The sequence below is a fragment of the Hippopotamus amphibius genome, chromosome 13, assembly GCF_030028045.1.
Source record: "Hippopotamus amphibius kiboko isolate mHipAmp2 chromosome 13, mHipAmp2.hap2, whole genome shotgun sequence".
NCBI classification, from domain to species: domain Eukaryota; kingdom Metazoa; phylum Chordata; class Mammalia; order Artiodactyla; family Hippopotamidae; genus Hippopotamus; species Hippopotamus amphibius.
This window is the reverse complement of record NC_080198.1, coordinates 30,300,225-30,310,909: the sequence shown is the minus strand read 5'-3', so window position 1 is coordinate 30,310,909 and position 10,685 is coordinate 30,300,225.

The window sequence follows — 10,685 nt, the reverse complement described above, 5'->3', positions numbered from 1 at the left end:
TACATTCCCACCAACAGTGCAGGAGGGTTCCCTTTTCTCCGCACCCTCTCCAGCATTTATTGCTTCTAGATTTTTTGATGATTGACCACCCTCTTTAAAATCCCAGTCCCCTTCCCCTAGCATTCCCAGTCCCTCCCACTCTGCTCTACTTTTTCTATTTTCACTATCATAGCATACGAGATAATTTGCTCATTTACAATGTTTTTGTTTATTGCTGACTCTTCTTATTAAAGGTGAACTCCAGGAGGGCCAGGATCTTTGTCACATTCGTGCTGTGGCTCTCACACGTAGCACAGGGCCTGGCTCACAGGTGGCATCTGGGAAATAGGTCTCAAATGGAAAAAAGTAGCTCTCAGAGTCAGTAGGCATCGCAGGGAGGGTACAGTCCCCAGGAGTCTCCCAGTCCCTCTCTGGCCGCATGGCCCGGTTCCCCTGACTCCCCTCTGTCCTGTGTCTGCGCAGCAGGCCTGGCCTGGCCTCTCTAGCCACGGTCCCAGGCCTCTCCGGTGGCCCGGATCCTTTCTTCTCCCCTGGAGGGGCTGGACCACGGAAGAGGAAAGGCGCTGTCTGGCAGGCTCTCAGCTGCCAGCTGTCCCGGGTTGAGCTCACTGCGTGTCCTCTGGCTGTCCTCCTGCCTCCCTCTGGTGGGTGTAACTGTGCTGTGCCTGGCCCGGGGCTGCCCTGGGAGGGTGACTGAGAGGGTGTGAAGCAGGATAGGTGGCTGAGCATGAGGCTGGCTGGGCAGCGTAGTCAGCCTGTCTCCCCCTCTCTCTCCCTGCCTGTCCCGGCCCGCCTCCCAGCGCCTAGTTCTGGTCAAATGCACACGCTTTCAGTCTGGATGAAGAAACACCACAGGCCCCCACCTGGCATCCATAGACCTCGGTTCAAATCCGGGAGGTGTGACTCTGAGTTACTTCACCTCTCTAAGCTTCCCTTCCCTTCGCTATAACTCACAGGGTATGAAGGAAAGCTCTTGAGAAACTGTAAAGCCCCAAGCCTTTGTAACGTGAGATAATTACTGTTTTCGTAGTTCCCCATAAGAGAGTTTCTTAATTCTCAGGAGTGACGTTTGATGGTAGAACTTCCCATTCTGTGGCAGTGTGCTGGTGAGAGATTTATGGGCAGGTGTGTGAGGGTTTGGGTTGTGCAGGATGCACTGACTTGGTTACTAGTCAATATTTATTTCTGAATCTCCACAGTGATCTAAGCACTGGGGCACAGCAGCAAGCCCAAACCACAGGAAACAAAACTATACTAGTCCTCTGCCCTTGGGAAGCTTCCAGGCTGCGGTCGGGGGCTGCCGGGGAGACAGATCATCATAGGAGGATGGGCAGGGAAACCTGGCAGAATAGTCACAGCCGCTTCTGAGGAACATAGAACTTTTTTGAACTTAAAACCTTCTTGCCCTCTCTTCCTGCTACTGATGTCCCCAGGGCCTTCCTGCTTTACCTTTCCAGCGCCTGTGTTTTTTCATCTCATCACAATGTCGCACTCTTTTGGGAAGTCATCGCAGTCTGGATTAGAAGCTCCTGGACTTGCTTTCTTAGCTCCAAGCTTTCATGCTTTATGGTATAGTGAAGTATATAGATTTCGTCTTTGTCCCTGGTTCCTGGCACAGAGCTCCTAAAAATCCTTGCGATCTCCTGAACGATAAGACTGTCTTTTGTATCTGTGGCTGGGGGCACACACATAGCTTCAGGATGGAGGCTTGCTGCCAGAAAGACCAAGCCTTAATGCGAAGGTTGGAACTTTCCATCCTTCCCCCCACCCCCAACCTCCTGGGGAGGAGAGATGCTAGGGATCGAGTTAATCACCAGTGGTCAATGATTTAATCAATTATACCTACATAGGAAGGCTTGATAAAAAAAATCCCTAAACAATGGGGTCTGGGAAGCTTCTGAGTTGGTGAACACAAGGAGGTGCTGGGAGGGTGGCCTCCCAGCCGTATCTTGCCCTGTGCATCCCTCCCAGTGGCTGTTCCTGAGCCGTGTCCTTTATAATAAAACCGGCAAATGCAAATTAAGTGCTTTCCTGATGTCTATGAGTCATTCCGGCAAATTATTGAAGCCGGGGAGAGGGTTATGGGAACCCCTGAATTTATAGCTGTTAGGTCAGAAGTACTGGTGCCCCTTGGGGTTTGCAGTTGTTGTCTGAAGTGGGGGCATCTTGGGGCCCTAAACCTGTGGGGTCTGCACTAACTCCAAGAATTAGTGTCAGAATTGAATTGTTGGACATCTGGCGTCAGGGAAGCAGAGACTTGGTTGTTGTTGGAGTCGGAAAACTACACGTTTGGTGTCACAAGTGATGGTAGAAAAAGACACCACTCCCTTGGTATGCCCACTATGGTGGTGGCTGTTTTTTTCTTTAATTATTTGCTTTTGTCTAAATAACCAGTGAGAGCAAGGGTTCTGTTGCTCGCGGTCATTCATGCAGTCCCAGCCCCGGCCTAGGGCCGGGCCCAGGGTAGGTGCTCAGCAACAAGTACTTGGTGGAAGAATGAATAAACAAACATCATGTATATCTTTTCCATTATAGGTTATTAGAAGATATTGAATATAGTTCCCTGTGCTCTACAGCAAGCCTTTGTTGGTTATCTGTTTCATATATAGTAGCGTGTTTATGTCAGTCCCACACTCCTAATTTATCCCTCCTCCTCTTTCCTCTTTGGTAATCGTAAATTTGTCTTCTGTGTCTGTGCGTTTATTTCTGTTTTGTAAATAAATTCATTTGTGTCACTTTTTTTGGCTCCACATGTATAAGCAATGTCATATGATATTTGTCTTTGTCTGACTTACTTCACTTAGTATGATAATATCTGTGTCCATCCATGTTGCTGCAAATGACATTATTTCATCCCTTTTTATGGCTGAGTAATATTGCATTGTGTATATGCACCACATCCTCTTTATCCATTCATCTGTCAGTGAATACTTAGGTTGCTTCCATGTCTTGGCTATTATAAAACAGTGCTGCAGTGAACATTGGGGTGCATGTATCTTTTCAAATTATGGTTTTCTCTGGATATATGCCCACAAGTGGGATTGCTGGGTCATATGGTAGCTCTATTTTTTTTAAAGAACTTTTATTGAGATATAATTGACATACAATAAACTGCATATATTTAAAGTGTAAAATTTGATATTATTTTTCTTATTAGTAATGTATATATGGCAATCCCAATCTCCCAGTTTATCCCACCCAATCCCCTCCGACTTTCCCTGCTTGGTATGGTAGCTCTATTTTTCGTTTTTGAAGGAACATCCATACCCATAGTGGTTGCTCCAATTTACATTCCCACCAACAGTGTAGGAGGGTTCTTTTTTCTCTACACGCTCTCCAGCATTTCTTATTTGTAGACTTTTTGATGATGGCCATTCTGACCAGTGTGAGATGGTAACTCATTGTAGTTTTGATTTGCATTTCTCTAATGATTAAGTGATGCTGAGCATCTTTTCATGCTGGCCTGGTGGCCATCTGTATGTCTTCTTTGGAGAAATGTCTATTTAGATCTTCTGCCCAGTTTTTGATTGAGTTATTTGTTTTTTTGATATTGAGTTATATGAGTTGTTTGTATATCTTGGAAATTATTCCCTTATTGGTCGCATTGTTTGCAAATATTTTCTCCCCTTCTGAGGGTTGCCTTTTTGTTTTGTTTATGGTTACCTTTGCTGTGCAAAAGCTTTTAAGTTTAATTAGGTCCCGTTTGTTTATGGTACTTTTTTAAAAGGGTTGGGGTGTGTGTGTGTGCACATGCGTGTGTCCACCCTATCTGTTCTTCCTTGCATGCCCCGACCTGAGACCCAGCCCTCTAATCTCAAAGCCAGATTCCTGGGACTAAAAAAGCTGTGTACCCAGCTACATTGCCAAAGTGATCCTGGCCTTTCAGCTACCTCTCCTGGTCTTTCCTGATGGCTCGTGCCATCCTGTGCCCTTCAGGAACTCAAGTTGTTAATATCCCAGGCGCTTAGAAGGCTCCCGTCAGGTGTTCCTTCAGTGAAAGAATTGCCCTGCAATGTGGATGACTGTCCTCTCTCCCCACGTTTCTGTTCTAAAATTTGGCTTGTCTTACTTATGCTTAACATTAGTGTTTGTACACCCCTATCCGTCATCCCCTGGACAGATATTTTTGGAGCACCTGCAGCACATTGGGCACCGCTTTGGGTGAGACCCAGAGGGGAACGTGGCCTCCGCGAGTGGGGTGGGATGTTTATAGGTTCTGTCACTTCCATTGCATAACAACCTTGGAAAACAGAACGCAGCTCCCCATTCTGCAGAGGAGGAAACAAGCTTGCAGAGGTGTGGTCACTTGCACAGGTTTGCACAATGTGTAGATTACAGAGCTGGAATTTGAACCAGGTGTTTTGATGGTAAAAACTGTCTCTTAACCCATTTGTGCAGGGTTGGAAAAGAAGTCAGGAGACCCAGGGCTCCTGTCCTGGCAGGACTTCAGAGATGTGGTAACTCTGGGCAGGCACCCTCCCCTCTTGGGTCTCTGCTTCCCCATCTGTAATGTGGAGTGTTTGCTCACTAAGGGGCCTCACAGCTCTTCACCATGTCCCTCAGGTAGTGCCCAGCTTGTATCCTGAGGAAGGGGCAGGATCCAAACTCTGAAACATCATCTAGCAGGTCCTGCTGGGACTGGGGGGCCTAGACCCCTGGGTCTCCTGTTGCCATTGGCAATGGCCATACAACAAGGTGGTGGCTTCAGGGAAGGTGGCCTTGACCCTGCTGTTTGGAGAGGAAAGTTCTGGGTTCCAGCCTGGCTCTGCCAAGGATTTATGCTATTACTGACTATGGGAAATTACTTAATTTCTCTCTGCCATAGTTTCCACATATTGATTGTTTTGAGATTAAGCTGGATTTTTTAATGTATATATTTTATTATATAAGTTTCTGGTGTACAACATTATAATTTGACACCTGTGTACACTACAAAGTGACCACCCCCAAAAGTCTAGCTACCATCAGTCACCATACAGTTAACCCCCTTTACCCCTTTGCTCACCCCCACAGCCCCCTACCTTTCTGGTAACTATTTATCTGTTCTCTGAATCTATAAGTTTGTTTTTGTTTGTTTTGTTTTTTGTTTTAGATTCCACATGAGTGAAATCATATGAAATTTGTGTTTGTCCTTCTGACTTATTTCACTTAGTATATACCCTCAAGGTCTATCTGTGTTGTCACTAATGGTAGGATTTCCTTTTTTACGGCTGAGTAGTTTTTTGTTGTATATAGCTATACCACACATTCATCATCCATTCATCCATCGATGGACAGATTGTCTCCTGTACCTTAGCTGTTGTAAATAATGCTGCGGTGAACATGGCAGTGCATATATCTTTTCAAATTAGTGTTTTTGTGTTCTTCAGATAAATACCCAGAAATGCAATAGCCAAATCGCATGGTAGTTCTATCCTTAATTTTTTAAGGACTCTTCATACTGTTTTCCATAATGGCTGCACCAATTTACAGTCTGACCAACAGGGTGCAAAGGTTCCCTTTTTTTCCATATCCTCTCCAATACTTGTTATTTCTTGACTTTTTGATAATAGCCATTCTAACAGTTGTGAGGTGCTATCTCATTGTGGCTTTTATTTGCATTTCCCTAAGAATTAGTGATGTTGAGCATCTTTTCATGTGCCTGTTGGCCATCTGTATGTCTTTGGAAAAGTGTCTCTTCAAGTCCTTTGCCCATCTTAAAATCAGGTTGGTTGTTTTGTTGTTGTTGAGTTTTATGAGTTCTTTATCTATTTTGAATATAACCCTTTGTTGAATATATGATTTGCAAATATCTTTTCCCATTCAGTTAGGTGGCCTTTTCATTTTGTTGGTAGTTTCCTCTGCTGTGCAGAAGCTATTTAGTTTGATGTAGTCCAGTTTGTTTATTTTTGCTTTTGTTTCCCTTGCCTTTGAAGTCAGATCCACAAAAACATTGCTAAGACTGATGTTAAGAAGCTTGCCATCTATGTTTTCTTGTAGGAATTCTGTGGTTTCAGATCTCACATTCAATTCTTTAATCCACTTCGAGTTAATTTTTTTGTATGTAAGATAATGGTCTAATTTCATTCTCTTGCATATGGCTGTCCAGTTTTCCCAACACCATAATGAAGAGACTGTCCTTCCTCCATTGTGTGTTCTTGGCTCCTTTGCTGTAAATTAATTGTCCATATATGTGTGGGTTTATTTCTGGGCCTTCATTTCTGTTCCATTGACCTGTGTGCATGTTTTGATTACTGTAGCTTTGTAGTGTGGTTTGAAATCAGAGCATGTGATACCTCCAGGTTTGTTCTTTCTCAAGATTGTTTTGACTATTTGGGATCTTTTGTGGTTTCATACACATTTTAGAATTATTTGTTGTAGTTCTGTGAAATATGCCATTGGAATTTTGATGGAGAGTGCATTGAATCTGTAGATTGCTTTGGGTGATATGGACATTTTAACAATATTGTCAATAATTATTCCAATCCATGAGCATGGAATATTTTTTTTCATTTTTCTGTGTCTTCTTAAATGTCTGTCATCAGTGTCTTATAGTTTTCAATGTAGAGGTTTTTTACCTCCTTGGTTAAGTTTATTCTTAGATGTTTTACTCTTTTTGATGCAACTGTAAATGGGATTATTTTCCTGATTTCTCTTTCTGATAGCTCGTTGCTTTATAAATGATTTATCCACTACCTTTACTATATGTTTACCTTTTCCAATGAGAATGTTACTTTCATATGTTTTCTTATTATTAATTAGTGCCTTTTCTTTTCAGCCTAAAGAAGTTCTTTTAACATTTCTTGTAAGGTTGGTTTAGTGATGATGAACTCCTTTAGTTATTATTTATCTGGAGAACTTTTACTCTTGCCTTCAATTCTGAATTACAACCTTGCCAGGTGGAGAATTCTTGGTTGGAAATTTTTTTCTTTCAGCCCTTGAAATATGTCATGCATATTTACAAGTCCATTCTGACTTGTAAATTTTCTGCTGAAAAATCTGCTAAAAGCCTTATGGGGTTTCCCTTGTACATAATCAGTTGTTTTTCTTTTGCTGGTTTTATTCTTTCTTTATCCTTAACTTTTACAATTTTAATTACATTGTATCTTGGTGTGGATTCTCTTTGGGTTCCTCTTACTTGAAACTCTCTGGGACTGCTGAACTTGGATGTCTGTTTCTTTCCTCAGATTAGGGAAGTTTTCAGCCTTTATTTCTTCAAATATTTTTTCTGGCCCTTTCTTCTTTTTCTGGGACCTCTACAATGCGAATATTATTCTACCTGATGTTGTACTAGAAGTCCCTTAAGGTATCTTCACTTTTTAAAATTGATTTTTCATTTTGCTGCTCTTTCTAGGTGATTTCATTTGCTTTGTCTTCCAGCTCACTGATTCATCCTTCTACTTTATCCAGTCTGCTGTTGAATGGCTCAAGTGTATTTTTCAATTCATTTGTAACTTCTCTTTGGTACTTTGCTATATTTTCTCTTTGTTGAAGTTCTTACTGTGTTCCTCCATCCTTCTCTGGAGATTGGGGAGCATCTTTATGATTATTTTTATACTTTGAACTCTTTATCAGGTAGATTGTTTACTTCCGTTTTATTAAGGTCTTTTTTGGGAGGATTGCTCTTGTCCTTTAGTTTGGAACATGTTCCTCTGTCTCCTTATTTCTCCTGTGTTTGTCTGTATGTATTAAGCAAAACAGCTACGTCTCCCAATCTTGAAGGAGTGTTCTTGTGTAGGAGATGATTCATGGGGCCCAGATGAACAGTCCCTCTGGCCACCAGCAGCAGACACTCAAAGGAGTGTCCCTTGTGTGGGCCACACACGCCCATTGGCTGTGACGGATACAGCTGCTATGCGGGGCGGGGAGGACAGGACACTGGACATTGCCCGGCCAAGTTGGGGCTTGGCAGCTGCACAGTGTGGGCTGGGCTTGGCTGGCCTTGGGGTGCTCACCTGGCCCAGTTGTGGTGCAGCTGCTGCGTGAGAAGGGCAAGGTGCCGTTTCCTTTAACATTTGGTAAATTCTATGTTGAAATAGTTTCTTTACGACCTTTGGTGCTGACTCTGCTTTATATGTTCTTGGATGTGATCATTTCAATTTGTTATACCAAACTATCGAATCCTCTAGTTTAAATTTTTTTTTACCATGAAAGATTGAAAACCTGTGCAGAAGCGGGAAGAGCAGTGCAACGCTTCCACAGGCATCTGACACTCAGCTTGAACAGCGCTCATCTCACGTCTCCCTGTTCTTTGTTTTTAACTTTGAACTTCAAAATAACTTTAGGCTTTCAGAATGTTGCAAAAAATGGTAATTTCTGTATGCCTGTCACCCAGCCTCCTCCGGTGTTAACATCTTACATAACTGTAGTGCAGTTATTGAAAGCAAGAAATTAACATGACACACTACTAGTAACTAATCTTCAGGACTTATTTGAGTGTATTGGAAGGTCCCATCAGGTTCAATGATTTGCTTGAAGGACTCACAGGACTCAGGAAAGCTATTACACTCATGATCATGGTTTATTACTGCAATAGGATTCAGATTAAAATCAGGAAAGGAAAAGGCATATAGGGTGGAGTCCAGGAGAGACCAGGCATGACCTTCCAGTTGTCCTCTCCCAGTGGAGCTGTATGGACAGCACTTAAGTCTCCCCATGTGGCAACACTCACATGGTGCCTATAACCAGGTACGCTCACCCCAGCCTTGGTGTCCCGGATTATAGGGCATGAGTCACAGAGCCATGGGATGCTGGTGTGGCTGGTCTTAGTTACTCATCTCCAGCCCCTCCAGAAACCACACTGATACAGCAGGACCCATGGCCTCACGTAAATCACATTGTTGGTGTAAACTGCCTGGCATGGCCCAAGGCCCCAGGTGGACAGAGGTACTCTTTTCAGGCAGGATATGCTAAGAGTTTAGAGCTTAGCTCCCAGGAGCTGTCAAGGGCCAGTGCTTTCTTTGGAATGTGCAAGGTTTGAAATCCTGCTGAGTTAGTCATTTACTGCACATTGAGCTTTGCCAGTTTTCCCACTACTGTCTTTTTCCTCGTTCAGGATCCATTGCAGGATCCCACACTGCGTTTAATTGTCTTGTCTCCTCCAATGGGTACAGTTCCTCGGTCTTTCTTTGCCTTTTATGACCTTAATACTTTGACGAGTACTGGTGAGGGGCTGTTGTTGTTGTTGTTTATAATGTCCCTCCATTTAGATTGGTGTGTGAGAAGGTATGGGCGACACCTCCCCCCAGAAAGGGGACTGGGAGAAGGGCAGAGGGGCTTGGGGGTGGCCAGCCATGAGGGAGGGGTGGATGCCAGACAGGCTTAGGGACTAAGAGAAATAAATGAGCGAAAATACAGCTTGGAGGGGTCTGGTCAGTGACAGATATGACAGAGTGAAACTACCGAGGAAAGGGAAGATGATAATAAACTTGTATTGAGTGCTGGCCACGTGCCTGCACTTACCGAACGTTTTCTATTCATTAATTCAGTCCTCTTAACATCCTATGAGGCTGTATTATTGGAACCCTCATTTAACAGAGGAGAAACTCAGAGATGTTAAGTAACTTGTCCAAGGTCAGCCATCTGGTGAGTGGCAGAGCCAGATCCCCTACCCCACCCCCAAGTCTAAAGTCTGTCTGCCTTTGTGGCCTGGGCTCTTAACAGCCATGCTGTGCTACCTGTCACAATATCCTAAAAAGGGGAGGGGCGGGGCAGAAGGAACTTCCATCCCTTGAAATGTGCCAGGCCCTGGGGTAGGTGCTCTGAGTCTGTTCTCTCATGTTCCAAGACCTGCCAGGCATATAGTAGGTGCTTAGTGCATATTTCTCTCCTTCCTGCTCCTTTCCTGAGCTTCCTGGGCTAAGAGCAGGCATGTGGAGTCCTGTGTCCCATTTGGCCACTGGCTTTTCTCGACACTGTGAATGGGAGGGCGCTGGGGTTCTTGTCCGTGGGGCCCACTCTGCCTTACTAGAGTGGCTTGGGCCGGGCCACCTGCTGGCAGAGAAGGAGGAAGGCCATTTAGCCTCAGCAGGCTTGCAGAATGTTTCTGGCAACAGATGGCAATGCTTGAATGTGGGTGTTTTGCACAACATTCTCCTGTAGCCTCCATCAGCAAATGCCGATATGCCAGTATAAACATTCAGGCTCCAGCCAGGTGGATTTGAGTTCACATCTCGCTTTTGCCACCTGCTGGCTGTGTGCTTTTGGGCAGTAGCTTTGCCTCTTTAAACCTTGGATTATCCATCTGTAAAATGGAGGTAGTGACAGTCCCCGGGAATGAAATGAGAGAATTCATACAAAGTATTTAGGCCAGTCCCTGGCACAGACACTAAATGTTCAATAAGTACAGATATCATTACCTGTGTCACAGATGTGGAAAATGTGGTTCATCAAGTTGCCCAGTCTTGTGACAAGGAGTGCTTGGCAGAGCTGGGGCTTGAATCAGATCTGGGCATAGAGTTAACCCTCTTTACAGGGCAAGCCTGGTACTGACCTTGCAGGAGGAAATGAGCAGTTTATTTCAGGCACACAAAAGGGTGAGCGAGGTGCCCTGGTCCCATGGGAAGCCCTTCCTTGGCAGGAGGAACCCCGGCTAGCTTAGCTGTTGCCAGGCAGCCCAGGAGAGTTGCCAGGGTCCCTCCCTGGGCTCTCTTTCCAAGTCCTTTCTAGGAAGTGGATGGGCACACACTTAACAAGAGGGCCAGTTT